The following is a 13,312-nucleotide window of genomic DNA, read 5'->3' on the forward strand; positions in this document are numbered from 1 at the left end:
CTGAGATCAAATAAGGCAGAAGGGATGGATAACATTCCATCAGAATTTCTATAATCATCATGGTAAGTGGTAACAAACCGACTATTCACGTGTAGAATGTATGAGTTTGGCGACATCAACACAATTCCGAGTACTGCAAGAGCTGACAAGTGCGAGAATTATCGCACCATCAACTTAACAGTTTATACATTCCGGTAACTGAGCAGAGTAATATATATAAGAATGAAAAGGAAAATTGAGGATGCGTTAGATGATGATCAGTTGCGGTTTATGATAGAAACAGGACTAAAGAAAAATCAAGACACGTTCGTAGGATTTGTAGACCTGAAAAAAGCGTTCGTCTATGTAAAATGGTGCAAGAAATTCGAAATTCCGAGAAAAATAGAGGTAAGCTATTGGGAAAGACTGGTAATATAAAGTATGTAAAAGAGCCAAGAGGGAATACTAGCAGTGGACGACCAAGAACGAAGTGCTCGGATTAAAAAGCGTGCAAGGTAAGGATGTAGTTTTTCACCCCTTGTGTTCAATCTGTACATCGAAGAAGCAATGATGGAAATAGAAGAAAGGTTCAGCAGTGGGATTTAAATTCAAGGTGAAAGAACATAAATGATATGATTCGCTGATGACCTTGCTATCATGATAGAAGGTGAAGAAGAGTTACATGTTCTGCTGAATGGAATGAACCATCTAATGAGAGTTTATGGTAACGACAATAAAGTTTCGCTAGGTAGCCTAGCAACTTCTGGAGAAAAAGTGTAGATAACGACAATATGGTCAGAGAGAGTTTTACACATTTTCGTGTATGTGTTGCCATAATAATAATTTTTTATGTTGAATCTATCACTTGCCCTACAATAGTTATAATTTTTGATAATAACTTTCAAGTTATTTAAACTGTGTTAAAGATTCGGATATAAGCTAAGATGACTTAAATATGATACAGAATGAGAAAATTTGTCTGTACGCTTGAAAGAAAAAGAGTAATTGTTGCGAAAAAATTGTAAATTTCAGAGAGTTTACTTTAAAATAAAAGTATATAATTCTTTAAAGTTACAAATGCAGACTAGAAAAAATAAAAACTGTGTATCATTCTCGTGGACTAAAATTCTTAGATATGATACGTAGTTCCAAAACATAATATAAATGTGATATTGTTATGTACACAGAAGAGGAAAATTGAGATCTTAAAAATGAGATAGAGAACCCACAAAACGATACATAAATGCAAATGGGATATTCCTATGGGGCGTATTTCTAGGAAATTTATGGCAAGAAATATATGTCAGACTGAACTACAGAAATGTCTATTTCTTTTTACTGTTTTAATGTGAGTACTATAACGTCATCCAGCAATGGATAGGAACTGTTTACAGTTGAACTGACTATACTGACAGTAATACAAAAATAGGAGATTCGCAAAAGGTAATCACTGTTTTACATCAACAGGACCGTTAAACATGAAGCAGGTCCCTCGTATAATATGTTTACGACCCCTGTAGGAATATGAGAAATCGCCAGTTTCCGTATCATATCTGTTTTATTAATAAGAGATATTTATTTTACTCTTTGTATGCTGTAGACATATCTGTATCTGTATGAATTCCTCTTTCCTCCATGAAATTTAGCCATGATACAACGTCCTCCAACAATATGGATTTGATCTGTCTTTACAATAGGATCCAGTGTGGATTTTCCAAATGGGTTGACATTATCTACGCTGTCATCACTCTTGAAAGATATGTCAGAAACAGAATAAGTCTCCTTAGTTACTTTTCTTTTTTGTGTACTTGTCGTAGCTTTGGTCCAAGCATAGCCTGGCGAAGTACAGCAACTCGACGTGGTATGGACTCAACAAGTCGTTAGAAGTACTCTACAAAAATACTGAACCGTACTACCTCTACAGTCGCCTATAATTCCTAAAAGTTTGCCGCTGCAGAATATTGTGCACGAACTGGCCTCTTGATTATGTCTCATAATATTCGATCGGATTTATGTCGGGCGATCTGGGTGGCCAAGTCATACGCTCGAACTGTTCAGAACGTTCTTAAAAACTTTAGGGAACAATGGTGACCCCGTGATATGGCGCTTTGTTACCCATAAAAACTCCATCGTTGTTTGGGAACATGAAGTCCATGAATGGCTGCAGATGGTCTCCAAGCAGCTCATCGTAACCATGTACAATCAGTGCTTGATTCAGTTGGACAAGAGGACCCAGTCCGATCCCTGTAAACACACGCCTAACCTTTATGGAGCCACCAACAGCTTTCACTGTGCCTTGTTGATGATTTGGGTCCCTGGCTTCGAGGGGTCTGTATCACACTCAAACCCTACCATCAGCTCTTACCGACTGAAATCGGGGCTCACCTGATCAGCCCACGGTTTTCCAGTCGTCTGGGATGCAACGTTTATGGCCCTGAGCCCAGGAGAGGCGATGTTGTGCTGCTACCAAAGAAACTGGCGACGGTCTTCTGCTGCCAAATTTCTTCGTACTGTCATAATGGATACGTTAGCCATTCGCCCCACATTGATTGTTAGCACTGACAACTCTACACAAACGCCGCTGCTCTCGGTCGTTATGTGAAGGTTGTCGGTGACATCATTGTTCGTGGTAAGAGGTATTGCCTGAAATTTAGTATTCTAGCCACACTCTTGGCTCTGTGGATCACGGAATGTTGAAATCCCTAATGATTTGGAATGTCCCATAGTCTAACTCCAACTACCATTCCGTGTTCAAAGCCCGTTAATTCCCACTGCGCGACAATAATCACGTCGGAAACCTTTTCACATGAAACAGGTGGGTACAAATGATAGCTCCGCCTACGGACTGCCCTTTTACACCTTGTGTAATTTATACTATCGTCAGCTGTATACATGAGATCGCTATCCCATGACTTTGTCACCTCCGTGTATTTTGGAATGAAGCGTATCATATTTAAGAATTATAGCGATTGCTTAACAATTATCTCATTATGACAAATCTGTAAATAATGAATAATCCAACCTACACAGCAAAATTATTTATGTAGCACAAATTTCGTTAATTGCGTAAATGTGGCAAGTATTTTAGAACTGTGTGCACATTTATTTTCAGTATTTAAATTCAAAAGTGATGTTTCTGTTGTAAAAGGAAATTATGATTACCTATTCCTAAATTTTGGCTGTATAACTGGCAGTAGGAATGTTTGTAGTAGGTATAGTTTTCTTATGAACGGACTCGATGTATCAGATAGTTGGAAAGTTTTGGCTGTATCATGTTTAGGGCACCTGACCCTACGTTGTGCCGACTGGTTCTAATAGCGATAGACTTCGTGTGAGTGTGAGTTGTGGATGGACAGTTGTATGATTACCTACAGCCATGTATGAATCGCACACATATTTTAAAGCTGTTCTGTAACTGAAGCCTTGCAGGACGGCACGTTGTTCATGTGCAGCCAGCTTGTGAAACTTGCACAAAGTGTTGTTATACTCTGTTACCGCGGCAAGAATTCCTAGTTTAGTGTTGGTACCACTCAGCTGTTTCAGGGTAGCCTTTGACATTTCCTTATTTGTGTATTTACTAATGGACTGTGGCTACGGTACCAAGGCCTATGTAACACATTGGGATCCTTCCAATGAGAGCTTCGTGTTTATTGTAATTATTACCTCATTCTTCTTAATTGAGTGATTATCAACAAATTGAAATCGAGTCCAGACCATTCTGAACTTAAAGAACCTTATTGCCTCGTATGCTATGACACTGAAAAGTTTTAACTAACGTTGTCTTAAGAGTCTTGTTGTATCTTGACTTTCGGAGCAAATCTATGTATTTAACTGCTGTCCTAAGTTCGCTGGACCAACATTTTGTTTAATGCTACAATATTAAACGTGGTGCTAGAATTTAAATTAAAATTTTTTTGTAGTTATAATTTTTGGGGCTAATATTTTCACGGGCTTAATGACTCTACCTTGTTGTAAGTCCATACATATTATAAAAATGCAGTGTGTTTGTGTGTTTGTGTGTGTGTGTGTGTGTGTGTGTGTGTGTGTGTGTGTGTGTGTATGTGTATGTATGTATGTATGTAACTTTCACATTTCCTTCCAAGCCACCTAGATCAGTTTCAAACAAGTCTAGTACACATAGCCCTTACTGTCAGGCAACAATCGCTGTGGGGGTAAGAACCAACTACCTATTATAGTTCTGGAGATAAGTAATGACGTCTTAAACAATGAGATGCGTGCGAAACTGCCATGTCGTGTGTGACGTATTGAATTCGCAATATGTATCTTAGGCAGTATCCACGTATGCCGCTAAATGCACTTTAAAAACTACATCATGGAACCTCCTCCGCGCTTCCTATGTATCTCATTCCTCAGCGAAATGTATTTCTGTATTCCTGAATGTACCTGAACATTTTTATACTTCCGTCTTTCATCGATCAACTGAAGTACTTCTTCTGCTACCCATGGTTTCTTCGCAGATACCCTCTTTAAACCAATGTTTATCTTTACAACTTCTATGATTGCCCTTTTTAGAGATGTCCACTCCTCTTCAACAGTACTGCCTACTGAGGTATGCCTTGTGGCAGTACCTGTGGCCTTAGAGAAATTCAAGCGTAGCACATCATTCCTTAGTACTTCTGTATCCCACTTCCCTGCGTATTGATTCTTCCTGACTAATGTCTTAAACTTCAGCCTACTCTCCATCATTGCTATATTGTGATCTGAGTCTATATCTGCTCCTGGGTACGCCTTACAATCCAGTGTCTGATTTCGGAATCTCTTTCTTACCATGATGTAATGAAACTGAAATCTTCCCGTATCACCCGGTCTTTTCCAAGTATACGTCCTCCTCTTGTGGTTCCTGAACAGAGTATTCGCTATTACTAACTGAAATTTATGACAGAACTCAATTAGTCTTCCTCCTCTCTCTTTTCTTGTCCCAAGCCCACATTCTCCTGTAACCTTTTCTTCTACTTCTTCCCCTATAGCTGCATTTCACTCCTCCATGACTATTAGATTTTCATCTCCCTTTACCATATTACCCGTTCAATATCATCACACACTTTCTCTGTCTCTTTGTGTTTAGTTTGTGACCTCGGCATGTATACCTGAACTATTGTTATCGGTGTTGGTTTGCCGTCGATTGTGATGAGAACAACCTTATCACTGAGCTGTTCACAGTAACGCACTCTCTGCCCTACCTTGCTAGTCATAACGAATCCTACTCCCGTTATACCATTTTCTGCTGCTGTTTGTATTACCGTATGCTCATCTGACCAGAAATCCTTGTCTTCTTTCCACTTCTCTTCACTGGCCCCTACTATATCTAGATTGAGCCTTTGCATTTCCCTCTTCAGATGTTCTAGCTTGCCTACCTCGTTCAAGCTTCTGACTTTCCACGCCCCAAATCGTGAACATTATCCTTTCGTTGGTTATTCAGTCGTTTTCTTATTGTCGCGTTCTCTTTGGCAGTCCGCTCCTGGAGATACGAGACTATTCCAGAATCGAGACTGTTCCGGAATCTTTTGCCAATAGCGAGATCATCATGACACCTTTTCAATTACAGGTCAGATGTCCTGTGGATACACGTTATGGGTCTTTAATGCATGGTTTCCATTGCCCTCTGTATCCTCTTGCCGTTGTTCATTTCTGATGCTTCCACCCTTAGGTGCAGTTTCCCATCCCAAGGACAAGAGAGTGCCATGATTCTCTGTCTGTTACTACGTCCTCTTTGAAATGGCTGCTGGAAGAATGAGGGTGACATCCTATGCTGGAAATCTTCAGCTGTCAACGGTCATTATCAATCAATATTTAAGCTGTGGCAGTTTTCGAACTCGGGACCGATGACGCTACCGTTACACCAGGAAAAATTAAGTCTTTTGTATGTGACCGCAATTTTTAGAATATTCCGTTATATTGTAATGTTCCTGCACGCAACAGACAACTTGCCTCGTCTTTCCGTTGGAACTGCTTGAATATTCTGCATTCAGCAACATGCTAAAATAATTCAAAAGAAATACTGCGATCCATGCAGAGTGCAACGCATGTTCACAACTAATGATGCAACCACTACCCTTTTTTCATATAAATTAAATGTAAGGAGTGGTTTAGTCAACAACCCTTTTAAGCGGTGAAAAAAATTAAAAGAATCAATAAAAACTTTTAATTCGCTATATTCCAAAAACTGACGATTCACACACTGACAAACCTCAATCAGACCTTTCTTTTCCTTGAACATTTTGAAAACATCAATTATTCTACAATTTCGTACATCAATAATTACGTATCTGGTGACAACAAAGATATGAATATTACGAGTACTTTCAATGTGTGCACACACAAAATTGAGTAAGTCCCTTCAGCGCTCAACTAGGCGCACCAAATTGCAAATGACCGGAAATCCTCGACTAATACAGAGCTCTCCTCCGGCGCCATCTTTTCACGGTCAGGGCGGGATGCAACCTCTCCTGACGCGCAGCTTCTCCCCACGCCGGGCTGCGTCGCACTACTACCAACAACTAACTGTTCGCTCGCTACCACTCGCAATAATAATATCTCAAAGTTGATGTATGCACGCAGCAGCAGAATCAATAGCCAACTCTCCAAAAGACGCTATGTACGTCCAACTTTCAAACTATATCGGTGCACAATCCGTTTAAATAGTAACTAGAAAATGGCGATATGGCCACTCCAAGAAAAAGTATCTGTTTCAAACAGAAGCATACATAGATTCCTTCCGTACTACGAACTTGAGTAAACGCGCTATAATAGCTGCCGTGGTTCCGACCAAGGACCAGATGACTGATCTCGTCTGTGTCTTGACTGCTGCCAATAACCACCTCTGCCACCAGAGAGGAAAGAGCAGAAAACAGTAGGCAGTATAGGTACCCGATGGCCTTGGGCTGCTAATGCAAACCTAGGCAATAGTGCCGCATACGGAACAGTTCACCTCCTTATGGTACACTGAGTGTGCAACTGGTATTGAGCCAAACAAATTTCCATTACATAAAAGTACATCTTTCAGCTATGTTTTGACAAGAATATAAATAACTTCCACTGATTTGAATCATAAACGTTCAGTGTCACAACAAACAGCCATATGTTCTTGTATAAATAATTTTACTTATTCTGTTTCTCTGTTCCCGTACAAAGAGAATGAGTCTCCAGGTAATAGGTGTTTGGCTTCCAGTCTAAGCCCGTACAGTTTGGCAGGATCTCTTGTCAGAGTCAAGGCACGAGTTAAATACTTAGATCGTTTTAACTAAATAATTGAGGTACATAATCTTATATATATCTTTTTGCAACTCCCTCTACACTATGCGAATTGCAAAAAGCACTGATTTCCTCTTCACATTATTCCATAATCTCAGTCCCTCAACATATGTACGGCGCATCTTGTGTTGTGCTCAGCTTTTGTCTTGATTGCCAAGCCTTATACGGAAAAAGTTTGTTTAGCAGACATTTTTCACAAAACTACTGATGACTAGTCTTTTCTTACCAATTACATAGTAAACACAAACATAAAAGAATACGTCTCTGTTATTCAAACACTTGTTGAAACTCAATTCTAAGAAACTGGAAATGTACATGTAACAACACAAATGTAGTCTCACGACACTGTAGCATGTCCACAATCAATTAATGCTTCCCCCTAACAGTCAGATGGTTGTCAGAAGTGTAGCCAGCTACTCCATGTTATTAAAACACAATTTTCCTTACTTGCAACAAAATTTCTCCTGGTCAAACATAAATCTAAATGAAAAATGAGTTTACTTCGCTTGTGAAAAAGCTGTACACGATACAAAAAAATTATTAACAGATCCGAAATCAGTACGAAAAAGTTCTCCAAGAACCGCGAAAATTTCACAGAATCAAAAATCATATTGGGCTGTATAATCGAGCGCCTTTGTGTGCGGCACAAAATCCAAATCGTTCAGATACTTTTGAACATAGCGCCGTCCTGGACTGTAGAGTCAGCAGTCTTGCAAGGTATAACTGGTATACTTCCAACGTTTTTGGATTTTTTAATTTTTCTAATTTAATTGTTTTTAATTGCCCAATAGCACAACAGGGTTAGTTTCACATCTTCTAATTTTTAGTTTTCCACCAACGCCATCTTAAATTTTTGATTCTACCATCAACATCATTGTGACATTAGACACACTCTCAGGGATACTTCAACCCAATAAAGACAAGGCATTAATTATCAATGAAACACACACACTGACTTATAATTTCCAACATATTTTATTTAACAATTGCATGGCAACAGCAGACTGCTATTACTCCAGAATAATATACATAATTACCCAAGAAACTGAAACATTACTAAAAAGCCAAAATGTCTACGGGCGTCAAAGCCCACACCAAACAAACCAAATCAACAATTTTAGAATCCTGTTTACATAAATCTTAAGAACTATACAAACAATAAATTGTTTACTGACACACACTCCCACAGAAGCAAGACACCTTTCTAAGATATAACAGCAGTAAGATATTAAAAACACAGTAGAATGATAGGCATCTTTCAGATTTTACAAAATTTCAGTGACAAGTAGTACCATATCAGGGGTTTGCAGAAACTGCAGCTCAGATCGAGCCTGAATGAAAGCTGAAAGGAATGATGAAGAAGGAAAGACGGACGCCTTGGTGTCACCAGGAACAAATAATGTAATACTCAACTTAGATTCACTGAAGAACTGGTGTCTACTGGCAAACACGGCGACCGCGCTATCGGTTACAATTCAAACCGGCCGCCGTCAAGGCATCGTCCCCCAGTTAAACGATCAGCTACAACAGACGACGCGCAATGCTGATTATACCACGGAAACACCAACATAAAACCAAAACAGGCAAACCTCATTCAGACAGGTAACCACTGTTCAATACGTTGTGCACCAGTGGTCAATACAAAACAGACTACAAGGGAGTGCAAACACTATAAGATCCTTTAACAGCAAACAGCACGAAACTCAATAAACATGTATACAGCAGAACTCTAAGAACCTGAATAATTCCCACCGTTTGATTCTTTAGCGCATCTGGTTGCAGGCTGATGTATCCGAAAGGCACTTTCACATCTTCACATCGTTTAGCAGCAGAGATGAGAACATCGCCCTCTCACAAGACGCAATACACACACGCCGACCGCACGCAAGTCTCCGTCCGCAACCCCACTGCCCACGTGACAGAAACAGGCAGAGAATGCGCGAAGAGCGACCGTCGACAACCAGACTGCACACCGGAGCGCCAACCAACCGATCAAAACCAGCCCTCTCCCCAATTTTTTTCTTTATTGTGATTTCATTCCCCTGCGCCATAAGGGCAGGGGAGGGCTGTCAGCGGCACAGTCCGCCGCTTTTCAGCCGAGTGACATGACAATAATACGAGAATAAAATGTTACATATAAGGCGATAAAAACGGGGGACATAAGACAGAGTAAGGGGAGATAATGGAGGTAAAAATACACTGACATGGAGACGGTCATGTGGGGATAATTAAAAAAGTCGACATAAAGTTAAAAAAACACAGTTGGCAATCTCAAAACACTAAGAAGACACCGAAGGCAAACACACAGGTTAAAAGTCAGCCACAGTGTTAAAAACACTCCAGAACAACACACTTTAAATCCACTTGGAGCACATACGATGAAGAATAAAACTGATAGGTGGGACCTGCCGAGGGAGAGGCCAGACAGGATGGAAAAGGAGGGGAGAGCATGGGGCAGCAGGGGAGGGGTTGGGATGAAAAGAGTAGGGGTGTCAGCGGCTACACCAAGAGGCAGGAAACTGGTGGGGCAGGAGATTAAGAGGGAAGACAAGGCAGGTGGGAGTGCAGAGACACTGAAGGGGAGTACAAGAGGGGGATGGGGAGTAGGAGGAGGAAGACACGAGAAGGGAGGGGGACAAGAGGGATCCCTGAGGAGGAGGAGGTAGGAGGAAGATGAGGTTACAGTTGGTATGAAGGATACATGTCAGGGCGAAGCTCATCATCTGGGAGGGGTAGATGGTTGAAGTTGCGTTAGGAATGGAGGTGGTGGGTGTGGAGATGGACAGAGGGTGGGACACAGCAGTAAAGGCACAGCAACGGGCTGGGGATGGAGAGGAAGGGAGACACGAGGGGGTGAGGGGAATCAATGTGGTGGACAATATATAGCGTGCAGATGTGTTCAAGGAAAAGGAGAATGTGGGGGAAGGGGATGAGGTCGTAGAGGATGTTCATGGGGGATGGAAGGACGATGCAGAATTAAAAGTGGAGCGCATGGTGTTCGAGGATTTGGATGGATTTATAGAACCAGGGAGGGGCGGAAATCCAAGCCACGCTTTCGCAACAGAGGATGGGGTGGATCAAGGATTTGTAGGTGTGAAGGATGGTGGAAGGATGCAGACCCCATGTCCAGCCGGACAGCAGTTTCAGGAGACGGAGTCTGTTGTGAGCTTTGTGTTGGATGGTAAGGAGATGGGGATGGCGGTCGAGGGTGAGGCCAAGGTATTTGAGGGTAGGAGTGAGGTGGCTAGGACGGCCATAAATGGTGAGGTAGAGATCATGGAGATGGAAATAGCTGGTGGTTCGACCTATGATGATCGCCTGGGTCTTGGAGGGGTTGATACCGAGGAACCACTGGTTGCACCAAGCAGTGAATTGGTCAATTTGGAGGGTAAGTTGGGACCGTTGAGTGTTAGGATAAAGGGCTAGGAAGGCGGTGTCATCAGCCAACTGGAGGAGATGACCCCTCTCCCCACAGCGTCGCGTGCTTGAATAGCCGAACAGCGATCACAGAGAAAAACAACGACTACGTGATACAGAATCGATGGCAGAGATCTTAAATGCATATTGCAGAAGACGCTGTCGTTTATCGACTTGCAAAGTCATCAGAGGGTCAAAACAAATTGCAAAACGATTTAGAAAAGGTATCTGAATGGTGCATAAATTGACAATTCACCCTAAAAAACGAAAAGTGTGAGGTCATGCACATGAGTGCTAAAAGGAATTGGTTAAACTTCGGTTAGACGATAAATCAGTCAAATCTATAGGCACTAAATTCAACTAAGTACCTAGGAATTACAATTACAAACAACTTAAATTGGAAAGAACACATAGGAAACGTTATGGGGAAGGCTAACCAAAGACTGCGTTTTATTGGCAGGACACTTAGAAAATGTTACAGATCTGCCTACACTACGCTTGTCCATCCTCTTTTAGACTACTGCTGTGAGGTATGGGATCATAACCAGATAGGACTGACGGAGTACATAAAAAAGTTCAAAGAAGAGCAGCATTATTTGTACTAAGGCGAAATAGGGGAGAGAGCGTCACTGAAATGATACAGGATTTAGGATGGACATCACTGAAACAAAGGCGTCTTCGTTGCGTAAAAATCTTCTCACGAAATTCCAATCACCAACTTTCTCTTCCGAAAGCGAAAATATTTTGTTGACGCCGACCTAGATAGGGAGAAACGAACACCATGATAAAATAAGGGAAATCGGAGCTCGTATGGAGAGATATATATGTTCACTCTTTCCACGCGCTGTACGAGATTGGAATAATACAGAATTGTGACAGTGGTTCGATGAACCCTCTGCCAGACACTTAAATGTGATTTGCAGAGTATCCATGTAGATGTAGATGTAGATGTAGATATAGTGACTCTCCATGTTCAGGAAGACATTTGGGGTTTGATAAAGATCATTTAACCACATTAATCCATTTTATAAAAACTTGTTTCTACAGATTGAAAATATCATTCTGGAGACATTCCCTAGGCTGTTGCTAAGACATGTCTCCGCAGTATCCTTTCTTCCACGAGTGCTACCGAGCGAGGTGGCGCAGTGGTTAGCACACTGGACTCGCATTCGGGAGGACGACGGCTCAACTCCGTCTCCGGACTTCCTGATTTAGGCTTTCCGTGATTTCCCTAAATCGTTTCAGGCAAATGCCGGGATGGTTCCTTTGAAAGGGCACGGCCGATTTCCTTCCCAATCCTTCCCTAACCCGAGCTTACGCTCCGTCTCTAATGACCTCGTTGTCGACGGGACGTTAAACACTAACCACCACCACCACCAGGAGTACTAGTTCTGAAAGGTTCACAGAAGAGCTTCTGTGAAGTTTGGAAGGTAGGATACGAGGTACTGGCAGAACTGAAGCTGTGAGGACGGATCATCAATCGTGCTTGAGTAGCTCAGTTGGTAGAGCACTTGCCCGCGAAAGGCAAAGGCCCCAAGTTCGATTCCCGGTCCGGCACACATATTTAATCTGCCGGTAAGTTTTAGTAAAGTATTTCTTTCGCCCTCGTACCTTACATTATTTGTGATAATGTAAATGCACAGGTTTGACGTCATTTTCCTTTGTGACACTTCTCCAGCCTATTCTGCTTAGAAATGTAAACATTTTAAATTTTCTAGTGGCACTTTCTTCACAAAGCTAAATAAATTCATGCCACTACTGCCCACTCTGAAAACATTTAGATATGCATAGATATCAAATATTGGGCAACAAAGAGCTTCGCTGAAGATTGCTTTTCTGATCGGCCCTTAACTTCAAATACCACACTGTCCGATTACGAGGGCGGGTTGAAAAGTAATGCCTCCTAATTTTCTTCATTTTGTTTTCAATAGCGGCTGTTACACGACACTGATATTAGCCGGTAGACTTTTCCGCATCTCTGATGCAAGTTGCAACGCTCTGCCGCGAGAGGGCTCCAAACTATAGTATGCAGCATTCCGATGTGTTACTTAACAGTGTCAGTGCATTGCGAGACACTCAGATATCTGAAAGCGCGAATTCCAAGAGTTTGTCCGCATATCGAACACCCTGTCCTTCAGCACGACAATGCCAGACCACACACGAGCGCTGCGACATCTGCAACAATGCGACGTCTTTGGTTCACCGTCATCGACCATCCTCGATTCAATGTCGACTTGGCTCCATCCAATTTTCAGCTGTTTCAAAACCTTAACGAACACCTTTGAGGACTTCAATTTGATAGGGATGAAGCGCTGCCACCAAAGGTGAGGGCGTGGCTCCGTCAACTAAGTCAAACATTCTACAGTGACGATATTAACAAACATGTCCCTCGTTGGAAGAAATGTGTTCTTCGCCAAGGTGCCTACGTTCAGAAATAAATATGTAGGCATGAACATTGAAGATGCATTATCTTCATAAGGTTGGATTATTTAAAAAAGTTGTAAGAGTTTTCACATAGAAAATCGAAGACATTACTTTTCAACACGTCCTATTAGTTCACACTATTTGCGGGGTAAACTTTCTGCTTGTTTCATTGTTGGTTCAAATGGTTCAAATGGCTCTGAGCACTATGGGACCCAACATC

This window comes from Schistocerca americana, chromosome 2 (assembly GCF_021461395.2).
Source record: "Schistocerca americana isolate TAMUIC-IGC-003095 chromosome 2, iqSchAmer2.1, whole genome shotgun sequence".
NCBI lineage: Eukaryota > Metazoa > Arthropoda > Insecta > Orthoptera > Acrididae > Schistocerca > Schistocerca americana.